We start from the raw sequence: 6,354 nt of genomic DNA on the forward strand, positions 1-6,354 counted from the left end.
TCTTCAATTACTTTACATGTATTACAGAGGCGATTCTCTCGCAATATTCCTCTATGACGCCCAGTCTCAATTTTTAAAGAATGTGTGCTTGTTCTTAATTTTGCTAGAGCTTTTCTATGATTTATATTTAAAATATAAATTAAATAGGCTTGTATTGTGTATCGTTCTGTAATTAGTGAATAAAACTCAAGTCTTGAACATTTTTCAGATTTTTTGTTTTTCCAAAATAAAACGTATTCATTCATAATTTTTTGTTGTATAGCAAATTGTAATTTATTAGCATTAAATGTAAATTGGTTTTTCCAAACATGCTCAAATCCTACAAGTGATAATAATTGTTTAATAAATTGCAACCATGGACTTGTTTTAGAGCTAGATATCATCAAACTGTATAAATGATGTAATAAAGACTGTTGATTTGAATCTAAGATATGTCCCCAAAATCCTATGACTTGTGATATCATCTTTATACTTAGTGGAAATCTTCCCAACTCTCCTAAAACTGGAAGCCACATTGCTTTCTTGTGTACTCCTAAAATAAATCTACAAAATTTTATATGTGTAGATTCACTTGGACATTTATTTGATAAGCAATTCTCAAAAACTGAATGAAGATTTGAGATATCTTTCTTGTTAGTAAAATTATATGGAAACCAAACCTCAGCTCCATATGTTTGTGTGTGTACGTGTGTGTGTGTGTGTGTGTGTGTGTGTGTGTGTGTGTGTGTGTGTGTGTGTGTGTGTGTGTGTGTGTGTGTGTGTGTGTGTACGTGTGTGTGTGTATTTCTTCATACCATGAATGGTCGTTTACCTGAGCACCTGACTCGTAACAAAAAGAGATGCAGTACCTGTTTGCTATCTACGCTGGCTGAAAAGATGATCTCTTTACTGTGACAAGGAAGGGAAACAAGTCAAGTGTCACGTGCCAAGAGATACGGGGACGCAAGACAAGAAGGCGCCACAGACAGGAAATGTTGATAAAAGGACTGAAGAGTGGTACATTTTTAATTTAATATTATTACCTCGGCAAAAACATCAAATAAGGCCAATCTTAATGTACAGGGTAGTCCAAAAAAAAGCGCCCTATTTTCTTTTTGATCTCATTTTTGACTGCAAAGAGAGATTTAGAAAACGTCTTCACCAAACAATAGCAGAATGATGGCAAATTATGTCTTGCACATTTTGATTGAAATTGGTCTGTCTGCCTGTCTGTCTGTCACACACACACACACACACACACACACACACACACACACACACACACACATTCAAATGCACATGCTCTCTCTCTCTCTCTCTCTCTCTCTCTCTCTCTCTCTCTCTCTCTCTCTCTCTCTTTCTCTTTCGCTCTCTCTCAAATCACTCTTGCTCTCGCTGTAACAACAACAACAGCAGCAACAACAACAAAATGAAGAAAAGCTTAAACAAATGAGGCAGAGCGCTATTTAGAGATCAAATAGCCAAAGGGAAGTAAGCGCTCTAAATGCAATCCATTACACATGTCGTATGCATTTAGAGCGCTTACTTCCCTTTGGTTATTTGATCAACAAAGTCAAGAGTTTTTACACAAGTCCAAAGTTTCTATGTCCACTGCTTTACAAACGCACTATGGCAACTTGAACGTATACATGTCGCAGACAGCGATGTCGCAGGTTACAGAACTCTGCTGTTACACAATCTACATGTGGATTTTAATACTGATGATGTTTGCTGCTGTCTTTTCTGCTGGTTAACGCATATCTGACCGGGCCGTTTCAGGATTCCAATCATTTTTTTTTTTTAATTATATTTTTAGTGGACCAGAATGGAGTCTTCTATCTTCTTTTTTTAATCACAAAAATAAATGTATCTACTTTATAGATAGTAAAGGACATAAAGAACACTCCACCTCACCAGTTGTAAGTTAGGCCCCAAAAAAAAAAGGTCTGTTTACGGTAACCCGACCGACCCTAGTTTTTTCGCGCGACCCTAGACTTTTTTTGGGCATTTGGGACAAAAATTTAAAAAAATCTTGGTTTTTTGGCAAAATAACGTAAAAATATGGGTTTTTTTGGGGGGAAAAAAAAAAAAAAAAAAATCCCGACCTACCGACCCTATTTTTTTGGCCTATGTTACCGTAAACAGACCTATTTTTTTTTGGCCTTAGTTGTTTGCTCGTATACTTTATTTGACTGCTCGGTGTGGCAATTTTATTTTACGATTGACTTGTCAGAGGCTGTCCAAAACTAAGAATCGCACAGGCACACCTTCTGCTATCATAATGCTCTTTGAGGTGTGCTACATTGCGGATGAAATTCAGGGTCAAGTTTAAAAACCAAGCATAGCCGGTGCTGATGGTATAGGCAGTTTTAATGGTGGTTTTAATGGCAATGGTGGTGGTTACGGGAGCAAAACACGTTTACTTTTTTTTTTAACCAAGAATAGAATGTAATGGCCCTGTCACACCTTGACGTATAAGCCAGCGTATGCCGACGTATCAAAATTTCCCTGAAACGCTGGCATACGCTGAACTATCGATGGTTTTTTTTCAATTGTGGTTCGTATACATAGCGTATTCATAACGAGTTGGGTGTATACATAGCGTATTCATAACGAGTTTGACGTACACATATCGTGATAGTAACGTATATAGAAGAGTTCGATAACTTATAGATAACTTATACCAACGAATGCTTAACGTGTTGCTGGCGTTCACAACTTATGTCCAGCGATAGTCTAACGTATGCATCACGTATGCATATCGTATGCAGCGTATCGCCGACGATCACGTGTCGTAGCCTATAAAAAGGGTGCCGCTCGGCGATTCAAATCATAACTGTACTAGACATGCCGAAGAAAACATCGGAGAAAGCTGCCAAGAAGTCTCCTGGCCGTGGGCGTGAACGTAAACGCAAGGAGGATCCATCATCACCCACACCCTCACGCTCACCCTCTAATGGAGATGATGCCGGTTCCAACGCCTCTTGTGCATCTTGGGCATCGTCTCAGCCAACCCTTGCCAAGAGAAAGAGGGCCAAGAAGACACCGTTTTGTCTTGATGTTGAAGAAGAGCAGGTCATGTGCGATTTCCTTCGCGAGAACGCCATCATTTGGGACATCAAGAAGACCGACTACCGGAGGCTGGAAAGCATTTGTTACTACCCTCCTTGCTCGGGAAAGCCAGTAGTTGAAGATGCGTTGTTCATTCGTCAGACCCCGATGGCTGTATGGCTTCATCATGGTTGGTCGTAGGGCGAAGGCATCGTCACCGATGAAGAAGTAGGGCACATCCTAGTTGTCGTTGGGAAGAGGCTCAGGGTCAGGAAAACCTAGGGTACCGTCTTCAACGCATTCCTTCAGCTCACAGGAATTGTATATATATCTGCGCATCTGATGATGATCCAGTACCACCGATATCTGCCCAAATGAATTTGTAGTCGGCATCTACAAGCGCCATCAGAACAATAGAGTAGAATCCTTTGTAGTTGAAGTATAGACTCCCACTCTTTGGAGGACAGCGGCTGGCCACGTGCTTCCCATCAAGTGCCCCACATGTATTGGGAAAGTTCCATCTTTGGAAGAACTTGTCAGCTACGGCGCGCCAACCCTCCAGAGTATTTGGGCAGACCAGCATCTCATCCACGTATTCGTCAATAATGGCTTTACCAGACTTCTCTGACCACAAGCGACTGGTTGTAGTGAGGGACCCTCCATCCGAACTTCATCGAGGCATACTTGTTCCCAGAGGCAAGGTGGCGTAAAGTCAAGGCCAACTTCATGCCAGGCTCAAGCGGATCCCTGTAGAAGGTGTACTGCTTGGTTATCCTTGGACCCACTCTGGCCAGCAGCTCGTCGAACATCGCTGGGGACATACGCAGAAAGTTGGTGAAGGATGCATGGTCCTCGTTACGGAGTTCCACCATTAGCTGGTCATACATGCCAAACTGCCGTCGCCTCCCGATCCATGGTCTCACCCAGTTCCTTCTCCTCCCTTCACCTCTTCTTCTCCTTGGTCTATTGGCACGCACCTGGTACAGTGTCAAATCGATGAGGTCATGCTAATGTTGGAGGACAGCTAGTTGGTATTCTCGTCTCAGCCTTGCCGGATCTTTCATCTCTCGGATTACATGGACATCTGCTCACCATGGAGTCTTGAGGAGTACTGGCGGTTTCCTCCTGCGAACCCCATCTTTATATACCAATGCCCCATAAACGCTGCCAATACGCTATTGTACGGTAGCTGTAAGTTAGAAACACGTTCAGTAAGTTCTGTGGTCGTCCGGAACACGTCCAAAACGTCTACATACGTCAATATGCGTTGAAGATACGTTCGACATAGGTTCAAAGCACGCTAAACATAGGTTAGAAATAAGTTTTGGGTACGCTTGAAATTATCTCGACGTATGTCGACTTATTCTGGCCCTGTCACACGACCGTTTTAAAGCCTGCGTATGCCGACGTATGGGACATTTGAATAAGTACGCTGGCGTACGTCGAATACGTTATGGGTACGTTTTGTATACGTTACGAGGACGCTGAAGCACGCTGGCATACGTCGTAGTACGCTGACCATACGTCGAGAATTTTTGTGCATGGACAAAACTTTGCTGCGTGTTCAGCGTACTACGACGTATGCCAGCGTGCTTCAGCGTCCTCGTAACGTATACAAAACGTACCCATAACGTATTCGACGTACGCCAGCGTACTTATTCAAATGTCCCATACGTCGGCATACGCAGGCTTTAAAACGGTCGTGTGACAGGGCCATATTAGTAACGTGTGTGAACGTGTGTCAACGATCGCATAACTTACCTACAACGTATGGCCCGCGTATGCGGGACGTATGAGCTATACGCTGGCATACGTCCGAAAATGTTGTGCATGTTCAAAATTTGTCCACGACCTCGCCGTACGACGACGTATACCAGCGTGCTTCAGCGTGTTCTTAACTTATACAAAACTTACCCATAACTTATTCGACGTATTCGCCAGATTTTTCATACGTCGGCATACGCTGGCTCATACGTCAAGGTGTGACAGGGCCATTACGGAAGATTTTACTAGTGCCAAAAACTGAAAATACATGGATTCGTGGGGGGATTCACAGCTGGAAAAACAGTGTCAAATTTGTGATTCTAATTTGTTCAAAGTATTTGACAAATTCAGCGCAAACATTTTAGAAATAAAAATCCAAATTGCACTGTTCACAAGTTGTGTTGATATCTGCAAGGTACGCTGAATGTCAAGGATACATTAATCCTCGGATTAACGCTAGCGGGTGTAATGTGATAAAGTGTGTAATACGAGTATAAGTACTTTTTTAGAAAACACCCGGTCTTCTCTTGCTCTTTCAAGGTTGTCCTTAATAGAGTCCGAAGTCGACTTTGCAAAGTCTTGTTATAGAAAATTCAGTGTCAAATCTTCATGAAGCCAGCTTCGCGAAGTAAACTTCTTCCCATTAATATGAGGCTTTACTCTTCTCTTACAGTGTTAGATGGGCGGGGATATAGCTCAGTTGGTAGCGCGCTGGATTTGTATTCAGTTGGCCGCTGTCAGCGCGAGTTCGATCCCAGGTTCGGCGGAAATTTATTTCACAGTCAACTTTGTGTGCAGACTCTCTTCGGTGTCCGAACCACCCCCCGTGTATACTACATTGGGTGTGCACGTTAAAGATCCCACGATTGACAAAAGGGTCTTTCCTGGCAAAATTGCTTAGGCACAGTTAATAATTGTCTACCATACCCGTGTGACTTGGAATAAGGCCGTGAAAGGTAAATATGCGCCGACATGGCTGCAATCTACTGGCCGTATAAAATTTCATCTCACACAGCATCAATGCAGAGCGCCTAGAACTGTACCCACGGAATATGCGCGATATAAGCCTCATTGATTGATTGATTGATTGAACACTGACAGCATTTAAAAAGACTGTTTGTCTGTAAGACCTTTAGTATTAGCTGGCTGAAGGACGTCAGTCCACAATCAGCTGCGGACTGCTTTTCGCAGTAACATGCATTGCTGTTAGTTAATTTTGTTCAATTTGTACGTGCTTTTTTTTTTACATTTAGTCAAGTTTTGACTAAATGTTTTGACATAGACGGGGAATCGAGACGAGGGTCGTGGTGTATGTATGTGCGTATGTGTGTGTGTGTGTGTGTGTGTGTGTGTGTGTGTGTGTGTGTGTGTGTGTGTGTGTGTGTGTGTGTGTGTGTGTGTGCAGATCGATTCCAAGGAAACTACTAGGCCGATCTTCTTGAAACTTTCCGTAAACATTCTTTCTGACCTTGACACGGTTTGCGTGTAAGCTACGGACAGAACGATATCTTTCTTTCAGGATTATGTCCATACACTCTAGGTGTCAGTTGTCACGCATTT

General features: G+C 42.6%; 1 pseudogene; it reads right to left on the reverse strand.

The window, feature by feature from the left end:
* Positions 1–2,925: 2,925 nt before the first annotated feature.
* Positions 2,926–5,025, reverse strand: LOC138968024 (uncharacterized; annotated as a pseudogene).
* Between the last annotated feature and the right edge of the window lie 1,329 nt (positions 5,026–6,354).

This window comes from Littorina saxatilis, linkage group LG6 (genome assembly GCF_037325665.1).
Source record: "Littorina saxatilis isolate snail1 linkage group LG6, US_GU_Lsax_2.0, whole genome shotgun sequence".
NCBI lineage: Eukaryota > Metazoa > Mollusca > Gastropoda > Littorinimorpha > Littorinidae > Littorina > Littorina saxatilis.